Source organism: Sciurus carolinensis, chromosome 1, assembly GCF_902686445.1.
Source record: "Sciurus carolinensis chromosome 1, mSciCar1.2, whole genome shotgun sequence".
Classification (NCBI taxonomy): domain Eukaryota; kingdom Metazoa; phylum Chordata; class Mammalia; order Rodentia; family Sciuridae; genus Sciurus; species Sciurus carolinensis.
The window spans coordinates 194,720,161-194,733,207 of NC_062213.1; the positions used below are offsets into that span (position 1 = coordinate 194,720,161).

At 45.3% G+C, this 13,047-nt stretch overlaps 1 protein-coding gene across 6 annotated transcripts in view; it reads left to right on the forward strand.

The window, feature by feature from the left end:
• The first annotated feature begins 10,135 nt into the window (after nt 1-10,135).
• Hp1bp3 (heterochromatin protein 1 binding protein 3) overlaps nt 10,136-13,047 on the forward strand; it is a 38,647-nt gene continuing 35,735 nt past the window's right edge. For 2 of the 6 annotated variants that reach the window (XM_047557625.1, XM_047557649.1), the window contains exon 1: nt 10,137-10,292. The gene's annotated coding sequence lies outside the window, so the exon portion shown is untranslated. Of the gene's footprint in view, nt 10,293-10,689; nt 10,927-13,047 lie in introns of those variants that run through there. The other 4 variants (XM_047557687.1, XM_047557657.1, XM_047557633.1 and 1 more) reach the window with 4 other exon arrangements.

Sequence of the window (13,047 nt, forward strand, 5' to 3'; positions counted from 1 at the left end):
TCAAGTGAAGGCGACTGGAGCCGGACGGACATCTTATTTGTCCTCCTTGAGGCACGCTTGCACCTAATGTCTGTTCAGAAACCTGAAGTGGCTCACTTGCCGTGAGAGAAAACTGCTCAGTAAAGCATGAGAATGTCTTGAAATGCTCTCCACCACAGCCCGGCCCCAGGTCCTGGACTTCCTGGGAGTGCTTCCTTCCTATTCAGGAAGCGTACGCAGAAGTCTAGGAAGAGATTCGTGACGTGCTCACTCGCTTCGAGTAGTACTCACAAGGGAGAAATGGTCATCTGTTCGTTTGGGGACTGAATACCCTCCCCTGCAGGGGGACAGGGTTGGACATCACTGTGTATAACCAATCATAAGGTGATTGATGTATCAAAGAAATAAGCTGCAGAGAATCCTGCGAGAGGCACTGTGTGGGTTTTGTTGTTTTTGCAATGCCAGAGATTGAGCCCAAGGCCTCACACATGCAAGGAAGTGCTCTACTACTGAGCTACATCTCCAGCCCCCATTTTTTTTTTAATTAATGTTTTATTTTGAAATTTGAGACTTGAGAAAAATTGGCGATTTTACGGACTACATATACTCCTCACCAAACAGCTTACGTTGCTGTAGGATACTTGTCAAAACCAAGAAGCCAGCCATGGTACATTGGAATTAGCTGAATTTTGGACTATTTGGGTTTGCACTGATGTGCCTGGCCCAGGATCCATCCAGGATAATACATTGCATTTAGTCATCAGTCATCTCCGCAGTGTCCTTGGCCTTTAATGGTTTTTGGTTTGGTTCAGTTTGGTTTGGTTAGTCTTTCCTAGCTTTTCATGACTTTGATGATTTTGAAGAGTAATGATGAGATGTTTTGTACAGTGTCCCTCAACTGGGCCTATCTAATGCTTTTCTCATGATTAAACTTGAGGTTATAGATTTGGGGTAAAGTATCCTATAAGGGAAGTGCCCTCCTCCTGTCACGGCAGCAGCTGCTTTATGCCCATCTGACATCACCCTCAGCTGCTGGTGTTAAGCTAGATCTCTTGGTTAGGGAGGTGCGTGCTGGGATTCTAAAGTTATTTCTGTTCTCCAGTCCTACTCTAGTTCTGACCAATCCCATCACCATGCCCAGCCAAACTTGGGAGGGAACTAGGAGTAGGAGGGAAATCAGCACCACTTCCTGGAGGAGGGAATATCTACTTAAGTTATTTGGAATTCTGCAAGAAATATTTCTCTCTTTTTTTTCCATTTGTTTTCTTTATTCAGCCATTCATATATATGTGTGGGTGAATATCTATATGTAGATACATCAGTATGGAGTCCTATATTCATTTTATACTTTGAATTATAATTTAATGCCACATTATTTCATTGCTCACATTGTTCCAGCTTTGACCATTGGGAGCTCCTTGAAATGGGCCCATGTGTTCCCTGGACATTCCCCACCCTTTTGTTTGTAGAGCACTTTAATCACAAGAAGACTTGGTTTGTTTTAGGAGAATAGTATTTAGAAATTAAGGTTTGTCTGGGCACTGGGGCGAGCTCATTGCTATTGGGGAACCTCACTATCTTGATCTGCAAACATTTTAAGCTTCTTTTTTTTTTTTAACTGAGTGATATCTTGCCAGATGAGTAAACCACTTCCACATGGATGGCAGAGAACACTGATTTCAGAAAACTGACTTTAGAAGACATTGGTTGGACTGAGGTTGTAGCTTGGCAGTAGAGTGTTTACATAGTGTGCACGAGAACCTGGGTTTAATTCCCAGTACCAGCCGGGATAGAGGGTGGGGTGGTTTTAGAAAACACACATGAATATATGATATTCTGGTACCCAAAACACTCAAGCCTGTAGATATTTCAATCATGTGTTTTTCATCTTACATAACAAGAAAAGTTTCCTGTCTTCCTCCATATGATTTCAGCAGGGCCGGTGGTGCTAAGAATTAAACCCAGGGCCTCCCATATACTAGTAAGCACAAACCACTGAGCTACCTCCCAGCCCAGCCCCCATAATTTGCTTTAACTCCCTTATCTAGTTAATATTGGTAGTCTGCTAAAATGCCATACAAGTCATGTGTGGTGGGGCACTCATGTAATCCCAGCAATGTGGGAGACTGAGGATTGTAAGTTCCAGACCAGCCTCAGCAACTTGAGTCCTTGTCTCAAAAAATAAAAAGGGCGGGGGATATGGCTCAGTGCTTATGCACCACTGGATTGATTCATTCCCCAGTACCAAAATAAAACAAAATAGAATACATATAGTACAGTATTCAGATATCACCTGAATAGCCAAAACTGGTGGTGCACATTTGTAGTCCCAACCACTCAGGAGACTGAGGCAGGAGGATCACTTGAGCCTAAGAGTTTGAGGTCAGCCTGGGCAACATGGTGAGACCCAGTCTCCCAATAGAAATGTAACATGGATGACTTAGTCAAGTAATAATGGAGATTGTGAAGTACTCGAAGTTAGCTGACAATAAAAGCATGGCATTTCAAGATCTGAGATGCATCCCGAGTTCTCCTTTCAGGTAAATGTATGGTCTTAAATGCCTTCATTTTAAAAAGCAGAGATGCCGGACATAGTGGAGCATGCCTGCAAGGTTCAGCTACTTGGGAGGCTGGGCAGGAGGACTGCAAGTTCAAGACCAGCCTGGGCAACTTAGCAAGACCTTGTCTCAAAAATTAAAGGAGCCGAAGATGCAGTTCATTGGCAGAACCATTGCATAGCACAACTGAGATTCTTGGTTCAATCCAAGAAACCTGAAAGACTTAAGTTAGGCCATAATTGGGAAGAAAATGTTACCGCGGTGGTTATCAAGAGTTCATAAAGGAAGAAATCATATACTGTAGTTGAAAGAGATCCAGACCAGAACTGGGCTCTATGGGGAGTACACGTTGTGTTCAAAGAATGAAGAAAGGGTGGCAGAATATGATGATAAAAGGTGCATGAATGTGCCTTATTACAAATCAATCCAGATGAACTTGACAAATGAGGGGAAATAACTTTTTGAAACTTACTGTCAGTCTGTAAAATGATTTTTTGGGTCAATGACTAACCACATAGGTAGTTCCATAAGATTAAATGGAGTTGAAAAATTCCTGTCACTTCATGTGTTTACTGTACATTTTCTCTTCTTATGTATAAATACACAGATATTTACCATGTGTTCCAGTTGCCCACAGCACAATGATGTGCTGTGTAGGTTTGTGTCCTAGGAGCAATAGGCTATGCCATATATTCTCAGTTTGCAGTAGGCTATCCCATCTAGGTTGGTATAAGCACACTACGTTTGTACAACCATGAAATCTCCTAGGGCATTTTTCAGAACACATCCCCCTCATAGGTGTCTGCATGATCATCCTCTCATTTAGAATTCATAGAGATCAATCTTGATTTAAAACAAAAATAGTTTTCAACAAGAAATCACAGTGCTTTTAAAAATCATTTCCAGTGCACAGATTTAGCCACACCGTGTGATGAGTAAGTGCAGGCTCTTTGGAATGTCAGGGTTAATCAAAGTATGGGTGTTGGACTAGCAGCATCAATATCACCTGTGAGCACATTTCAAGTGCAAATGCACAGACCTCAGATTACCAAAACAGACCATGAAGAGGGGAAGGAACCCAAGAAACTGCTTTTAGCCAGATCTTCAGGTGATTGCTTGGCGCATTGAAATTTTAAGAAGCACTGCCTACCAGTAGTTCACCTCCCTGCCACAGCTCATAAAGCTCTTCAAAAAGCTAATTAAAAGCAAGCATAAGGGCTGGGGATATAGCTCAGTTGGTAGAGTGCTTGCCTTGCAAGCACAAGGCCCTGGGTTCAATCCCCAGCACCGCAAAAAAAAAAAAAAAAAAAAAAAAAGCAAGCATAAGCCCTTCCTACAGCTCAGTCTCAATGAGAATATGTCTATCAAAACACTTTGTGTACTCAATCTGCGAAGTAAACGCAGGATGGCATCTAATTGGGTCTTTCCACCCTGCTCCAGACAGTAAGGCGATACTGCCTTTCACTAGGTGGGGGCCTGAGCGCTACAGAAAACTTGTACTTGGCAAGAACTGTGTGACCTGCACTTTGTTTTCTGGAAGGCAGTTCCCCTCCCTGCAGAATTCCTTTTCACCATCAGCAGTCTTTATTCCGCACTTGGGGAATATGATATAGTGGATATACTTTGAAGCAGTGGACTTGGAAAACTAGGGACAGTATATAGCCCTGCCAGATCGTTTCCACCTCGGTTTTTCATCTATTAAATAAGGATAACACAGTCGACCTCATAGTTCTGTCATGAGGATTCATTAAAGATCAGATAAAAGTGCCCAGCATTTCTGCCTAGAGTTCCTGGGCTCTGCTCACCCGTGCCGAGTGTTCTTTTCCTACCGCATTTCGCAATCTTGCTCACCTTTGGCCACACACAATCAGGTGACACTGTTCAGAAATGTAGGAGATCATGGTGGTTCGCCTCCCAAAATTTAATAGTTTATTATTTTTTTGGTATCATTTTCCATAGCATATGCTCTGAAATCATAAGCTTACATTCTGAACTGCTACCAGGTCTGGGAAACAGCAGCTTTTCCTGGGATTCAGTAATGCATTACAAAATCCTTTTCTCCCTCGCTTTTTTCCTTTTTTTTTACCCCCACAAGGATTTTAAGCTTTAGCTTAGTGTTGGGCTGGGTTTGTGGCTCAGTGGTAGAGCACTCACCTCACACGTGTGAGGCACTGGGTTCCACCCTCAGCACTACATAAAAATAAAAAAAAAAAAAGTGTCCATCTACAACTAAAAAAAAAAAAGCCTAATGTCATTGTCAAGAACTGCATTTTCAAGAATGTTCGTTCACATCCAGCTCTGGCCTTGACCCTAATGGAAGAGATGCCAACCACTTTGGGTAAAGGGATGGCTCTACCAAGCACACTCGCTGGCTGGTGAGACCAAGTTCCATTGTTTTCAAACCAGCATCATGGGTTCAACTAGCAAAATGTAAAGCAGAAACACAGAAAGTCCTATGTCGAAGTTCATTATTGGCTTTTTGATCAAAGCATCTGTTGGGAAGAGCAGGAGTATCACAGATAAAATGTGAATTTTCAGAGTTGAACTAACAGTCCCAAGAATTATGCTACTCTTCCCACAGTTTGGGTGATTGAAGGTTTCACTGTGATTTTGTAGCATGCGTTTGAAGACTAGTCAGAGTTGGTGTTTTCTAGTTTTTGAAAAATTCCATTTTCTCATCATCATACAGTTTCACTTTGTTTTATAAAAGGCAAGGTTTTTTTTCCATCACCATATTTTTTAATCTCTTTCTCTTCCCAGAAGGATCTAATTTCATAAATCTGATTTTTAAAATTCTGTCATTTCCAATCACAGATTTTTACTCATGTTTTCCTTTACTGAATTTTTTTTTTTATTGGAAGGGAATAATCTCCCACTTTAACCTTAAACTTTTTCAAATGTCCCCATATCTACAAAGAAAAGATGTTTTAGCCTGAAAATTTCAGTTTGCTGGGATTTTCCTGGCTTAAAAATGGAAAGTCCTGCCTTCCACGACCTGTCCAACCCTCCCACAGTGGATCAGCAGGGACAGCTGGTCACCTGGGTATCAGTAAGCGACCCTCACTTTCTGAACCCAGATAACCCATCATGGGCCTGATTGACCTTGACACCCTTAAAAGAAGATGAGCCTAGAAAACCACATGGTAGGAGTGGAGGAAGAGGGACAATACTGTTGGCACAGTCACTTCATGTTACACAGTTGGAACAAAACTGGACATGATCTGCTTTTTAGTAAATCTGGCAAATAGGGTCTCTTCCATCTGTGTAAAATGCAGTTGCTTGTGTCTGGCATTGTAAAGGGGGGAAGACCTATCAACGAAAGTCCCAGAACCTGATGAGAAGGCTGCGAAGCAAGGCCTGCTGTTTTCCCTGGAGTAGTGCCCCAGTTACCCTGGTCCTAGATTCTCTTCCCCACTGGAAGTTGCCTCTACTAACTTTTCAAGTGTTTTTGATCCCTCGAGGGCTGAATAGCAACTGCAAACTGAAGAACAAACTAGACAGTTCTTTCCAGGAAACTCTTGGCACGTTCAGAACTCAGGTAAGGGTTGTGGGAAGAAACTTGATTCCTGTTCGACAACAAAGGACTGCTGACACCTAGGACACAAGTTCTCAGATTGTGAATGGCAAAATTACTTTAGTGTTTTGCAAGACGCTTCTTCAAAATATAGGGATGTAGCTTAAGGGCAAATGTCATTTTGTAAAAACTTGCTGGATTTTTATGTACTGATTCATAGTCCTTTATTCAAAAAAATTGAGATCAGATATGTTTCCAAATTCAGAATTTCTCAAAGTCTAAAAAAAAGCTTCAAAATTGACTGCTGGGCTAATAGTTCAAACTATTGCCATCAGGGATGTCACCCAAACTATTGCCATCAGGGATGTCACCTATCTCTAAACCAGCATCTTAGCCTCCTTAAAACTACAAACAGTAAGAAAACTATGGACCAGGGAGTAATAGTAAACCTTTTTTATTAGCCTCCATTTTTTGGTAAGTAGTATGAATAGTTCATTCTCTTGCCATCTCTTACCAAACTGATGCTAATTTTGAGAGTCACTTCCAGTCTTTCTGCCTGGACTAGAAAAGTCAAGTAATTGCCAGCTCTATCAAGGCCATGCCCTCAAGAGATCCAAGCCCTCACCTGGGTTTTAATGACTTCTGCATGAAATTGGAACCCCTCAGCTACGGAATAAATATCAACTCTATCAGGAACAAGATATTTCTCTCCCCACCAGCCAGGGGCTGAGACATAGCTTAGTTGGTAGAGTGCTTGCCTCGCATGCATAAAGCCCTGGAATCTAATGAGAATTATTCTTCAAACCTCTCCTCATTGACACAAAGTGGAATATTAGTAAGACTAGTAGATACATCTTTCTTTTGTTGGGAGGATACCAGGGATTGAACTCAGGGGCTTACCCACTGAGGCACATCCCCAGTCTTTTTTGGATTTTTATTTAGAGGCAGGGTCTTGCTGAGCTGCTTAGTGCCTAAGTTGCTGGGGCTGGCTTTGGACTCACAATCCTGCTGTCCCAGCCTCCCAAGCCCCTGGGATTACAGGTGAGTGCCGCTGCATCTGGCAGTAGCTCTGTCTTCTGATGGCCAGCCTTGAGACTGTAGTGCAGTAGCTCTGGTCTTGAACGCTCTTAGAATCTACAGTTACTTCGGCTTTCTTCATCTTTATGCCTAACACTTCAAAATCACCTACTTTGCTCTTCTGTACAAAACAAGACCTTTTAGCCAAACAAACTTAAGTGTCCCTTATTCTTAAATTTGAGGAATAACACAAAACAATAAACTATCTATTCCCTTGACAACAGGCTGTGAAGTCTGTAAAGCTTGCTGGATGCTAAAGTTTAAACAGGGACTTGGCTTTTCAAAAAAGGGTTTTTTTTTTTGAAAGTTAGAAATGATAGTTAAAGGGACTGGGGTTGTAGCTCAGTGGCAGAGCCTAGCACATGTGAGGCACTGGATTCGATCCTCAGTCCCACATAAAATAAATAAATAGAGGTATTATGTCTACAACTAAAACAAATTTTAATAAAGAAAGAAATAATAGTTACACAGCAAGGACTTGGTAACACTTTCCTGTGGGAGTCGGGGGTACAGCTCCCAGAGTCAGACTCCCAGGGCGCTTATTCTTCCCATCTCTGTCAAGCGCAAAAACAGGTTAAAATATATCATTTTCTGTTACAGTAACAAGACGCCATAGAAGAGAACAAAGATTAAACCAAAGGAAAAAACATGAACATGGAACTAAAGGGATTCTTGGTATCAGTATGACTGGTATCTTTGAATAAGAGGGTCTTCCCTGGTGCCTGGTGCCACTCTTTGACAGAAATCTTCATAGATTCCACAAGCTGACCTGCTCCTGAACTTGCCGAGGTGGATGTTCCTGCCAGTGCAGAAAGTTAAACAAATGTTTGCCCTAAGAGCGCACAAAAATCATATCATTCTGTTACAAAATAATTGAATGAAATTGCCAAGCTCGTGAGACATGTGATGTTGGTGACACTCGAAAGCCGGAGGCAGGAGGATCTCAAGTTTGAGACCAGCCTCAGCAATGTAAACTTTTTAGAGAGAAAGGAGTCAATGTGGGGCAGTCTGTGACAACTGCAGGATTCTGCTCAGGGCCCCCATTCCAGGAAGTCCCTACCTAGGGAGGCCCAGAAGCACAAGGAAATACCGGATTTGTGAACTAGAAAAATAAGGTTAACCTGGTGCATGCCTGTAATCCCAGTGACCCAGGAGGCTGAGGCAGGAAAATCCCAAATTCAAAGTCAGCAACTTAGTGAGACCCTGTCTCAAAATAAAAAATAATAGGAGCTGGGAGTGTTGCTTGGGGGTTAAGTGCTCCTGGGTTCAAAACCAGTACCAAAAAACAAAAAACAACAACAAAAAAAACAAACCAAAAGAACCAGACTAAAGATGTTAGAGATGTAGCTCAGCAGTAGAATACCCCTGGGTTCAATCCCCAATACCACAAATATAAGTAGCCCAAGTGAGATGAGCTATAAAATCATACCCCACAGAGTATAAACCAAAACTGGATACTAAAAACTGGCTAGATGCTACATTTAGAGGAGGTGAACTACTCTAACCAATGATCATGTGCAAAAAACAAATTTCAGATCCCTTTATAAATAGAGAACTTAGAGTTTCAATTTTCTGCTAGTGGCAGCCTTAGTGCAGGTTTTTGCATGTGTGTGTTTGTGGAATAATTTTGTTTCACGGTTTTTCCTTCTGGGTGTGCACCTATTGTGAACAACAGCAAGATTTTTTTTTTTTTTAAATATTTAAGCAAAAATCTGGAAGAGGAAAAATCTACCAGTGTGCTTTTGAGTCAACTTAGGGTAAAGGAAGAAATGTAGGATGTTTATATGAATTCATAAAAACAGAATAAAGTCTTTAAAAAAGGGAGGCAAAGGACAGAAACATTAAAAAGGGATGTGAACAGATTTAAGAAATTACACAAAATGACCCATAATAGTCCTTCTTTTTCATTTTTTCGGTACTGAGGATCAAACTCAGGGGCACTTAACCATTGAGCCACATCCCCAGACCTTTTTTTGTAATTTTTTACAAAAGGTCTCGCTGAGTTGCTTAGGGTCTCGCTAAATTGCTGAGGCTGGCTTTGTACTCGCGAACCTCCTGCCTCAGCCTCCTGAGTCGCTGGGATTACCGGTAGGCATGCACGACTGCACCTGGCTGCTGGACCTTTTTAACAACTTGAATATGACAGCGGTGTAAGGGAGAATGGGTGCTGCCATCAGGACATCAATGACAATGGTCAACTAGAAACGAATCCTCGGTGGTACTGGTTAAATTTGAACTGAGGGAGCAGTGGATGGCTATGGCTGTGAAACTGATGAGACAGTTATAAGGCTAATGGCAGGGCCGGGGGACCTGCTAGTGCTATTTTATAACCAACCTTTAGACTGGCGCACGCATCTGAGTGCCTGTCAACTGCTGGGCGCTTGGGACAATCCCAGTTCACATTTCCCTAAATTCACTGCCTGCAACTCTCCCGGTCCCCTCAATAAACATCTGGCACCCTAAACATGAAATCCTTCCAAACTGGTTTTGAAGAATTACGCTTTTTCTATTACAGTGATAGGGACGGGAACTGCCTGAATATGCTGAAACCAACGTACACACGGCCCTCGAAGGGCACGCCCCGTCTTCCGATCGCTGGCTTCCTTTCTGGGAGCCCCGCGCCCACGTGCGCGGATTACGGAGCTCCGGAAGGCCGTCTCATAGATGAGAAAGGCAACTTTCAGTCCTTTGTCCCAAGTCACTCCACCGTCCTATCCTTTCTTGAGACTCGTTGGGGACAAAACTGAGGCACTGCATTTCTCCGCGCGGTCTTCGAAGGCGGTGGCAGCTCAGGTGGGAAGTGGGAGGTGTCGGCTCCTCTAAGGGCAGACGCACCGCCTAGCGGAAACCTGGGGAGGCCCAGAGACAGCTGGAGCGGAGAGAGGATGAGCACGGAAAGCGCCGCCGGGAGAGAGCCGCCCGCGCCCCCGTGCCGGAGCGCCCTCTCGCGCCCCCGCGCGCCCGGCCAGGGACGCACGTCCCGCGCGCTCCTTCCGTGCGCGGGGGGGCGGGGCGCGCGGACGCGCGCGCGCGAGTAGGGGGGCGGGGCAGCAGAGCTCGGCGGCTGGGCCTGGAGGACAGCGGCGGCGGAGGCGACGAGCGGCAGCGGGAGCGGCGCCGAGGGGCCGTGCGGGACGTGGGCGCCAGGAAGCGGGAGCGCAGAGGTAACGCAGGACGGAACAAGCGGGCGGGGAGTGAGCGCGGGCTCGCGGAGCCCCGAAGGCGAGTGGTGGAGGCCGCTCGCCCGGGGCGCCGATGCCGCTCCCCGAGTGGAGGGGGCGGGGCGCCCGAGTCTCGGGAGGAGGCGCCTTTTGTCTGCCTTCGGCGGCCGCTCCGCCCTCTCCCCTCCCCCCTGCGACCTAGCCCCCTGCCCCTCTCGCGGACGCCTCCTCCGGGGCCCTCTGGCGCGCGCGCTCCCGCCCTTGTTTTGTTTGGACTTGGGGGAGGAGGGGCAGCGTCTCCCTGGCCGTGCGCCCCCTGCGTCCCAGCGCGCTTGCGCCGGCGTGCGCCGCCCTGCCCGGATTGGCTACGGGCTCGCGCATGCTCCAAGGCCGCCGCGGCCTGTCGTCCGCCGCGCCCTCCCCTCACCCCATTCCCTCAGCGGTCTTCGGAGCCGGTTCGAAAGATGCCGGCGGCGGTGACTGGCTGCGGCGGGCCCGCCCCCCGGGTTCTCCGCCCCCGCCGCCGCCGCCATTACGGAGCTCCCAGCGGTGAGTGTGCGGAGGCGAGGCCCGCGCTCCGCCGCTTCTTGCGTGACCGGGACAGGCGCCGCCACGTCCCTGCGGAGCGGAGCCCGAGGTTGTCACCGCGCCGAGCCTCGGCGGTCGGCGTCCGCCGCCCCGAGCGCCCCTGCCCTCCTCGACCGGCTCTCTCCCAGCTGTTGCGTGTCCGCCACCGTGGCCCTGTAGCGCTGCCGCCCGCTGCCTCGCCCCTTTGTCTCGGCCGCTCTTGTTCGCGTCCCTTCGCTTTTCGTGGGCGCGCTGTCTGCTTCGCTGCTGCGGCTGCTGCTGCTGCTGCTGCTGCTGCTATGGCGGCCCTGCGCTTCCGTTTTCCCCGTGCCTCGCCTAGAACTTGTGGCCCCGCGCTGTAGGCGGCGTGTGTCAGTCGGAGCAGCGCTTCAGTGGGCTGTCGGAAGGCAGCACCGCCCGTCCGAGTGCCGTACCGCGGCGGGGCGGGAGGGTGAAGTGAGAGCGCTGGATCGGCTTGATCCCAACTTGACCACGCCTGTGGCCGAGGACGCTTCACCTTTTTGAGACAGAATTCTTTCCTGCGCAGCCAGAGAGGACTGCCCCCGTCTGCCCCTTCCGCATGTCAATTCTCCCTCGGTTGGTTGGTGTAGCTCCTGGCTGTTCATTGCATTGACAAGCGAGAGGCCACTAACATACGGCTGAGAAATTCACCGGACCTTTTGAGAAAGTTGTCTTGACTTAATAGTAGTGAAGTTAGACGTGACTGGTGTTATTTTGGAAGGTATTTTGGATTTTTTAAATCTGGCATAGGCATAAAACTTTTCAGCTTTTAAGAATTTTGCTGTTTCAGTGTAATTTGTTTGAAAGTAGAGGTGACATTTTAAAGATTGGGTTGTTCGGTTTGCTTTTTAAGTTTACTTGGAGGTCGAGGACTGGAAGATGGTGGAGGAAGTATACAGAATTCACATATAGATGAAAGTGTTAACTTTTTAACCATTTCGATTGTGATTATCTGGAGAGGAGGGACCATGTAATATCCTTGGCATCTGTGCCCAGGGTTCAAAGACATTAAGTACTAAATTACTTTAATATGAAAGTGAAAAAAGTTGTCAGCAAAGTACAGGGATTCATAATGTTACAGAACCCATTAAATTTGAGTGTAGTCAGAGTTTGGGTCGAGAGCAATTTGAAGTATTTAGTACATAAATAGTGATGTTAGAATGCATAGTGTAATACATATACTTTATGGTAATAAGTAATAGTATTTTCCCCAAAATGCATATTGTTGAAATATCTTGTTAAATGCCTATTAATTTTTTGATTGCTTTTTTTTAATGTGGAAGGAATCCATTACAAGTGAAATTTTGAAGTTTTTACTTCTGCAAGTTCTTTATTGCCTGCATTACAACTACTTAATTTGGGCATTTCCTTTGTCAAAAGCAAATCTTTGTATTGTTAATCTAACATTAAACTTATAAAACATAAAAAAAAACTTGAGGACCACATAAACCACAGGTAAACAAGGATTATTTGTTTGGGGAGCAGATAAGAACCCAAGTGAAAAGCGTATTTAAGTTTCACTTATTCATTCTTTAACAAATATTTGTTGAGGACATATTCCAAACCTGGTATGTTAGGCACTGAGTATGCAGCAGTGAACTGGCTAGGTAAGATCCCTGCCAGGGACTAGCATGGCAGAAGTACTGTAAAATATGTTTAGTTATGAGGTACATGGTGATGGTAAGGCAGGGTGAATTAATTAGCCATATAGTTCTCTTAGCTTTGTAATGAACAGTGAATTTATCAAATAATCATTAAAAGTATTATAAAGTATTACAGATTGAAGTTTTCATGTTCTATAACTTTAACAAGGGAATTCAGAGCTGAGGCAAAGGTTTTAGTTTTTTATTGTGAACCCAAAGGACTTTACTGCTGATCTACATCCCTAGTCCTTTTTTATTTTTTATTTCTTATTTTGAGACAGGTTTCACTAAGTTACTAAGGGTCTCACTAAGTGACTGAGGCTGGCCTTGAACTTGTGATCCTCACGCCTCCCTCCCAAGTCACCGGGATTACAGGCATGTCTCACCAAGCCCAGCTTTTTTGTTATGTTTTGTAGCCTGGGGATCAAACCCAGGGCAATTGTACCATTGAGGTACCTCTACCCAACCCTACATATCTTTGTATTTATCCCAAATAACTAGGTTTTAAAGTATTCTTCACATATGCT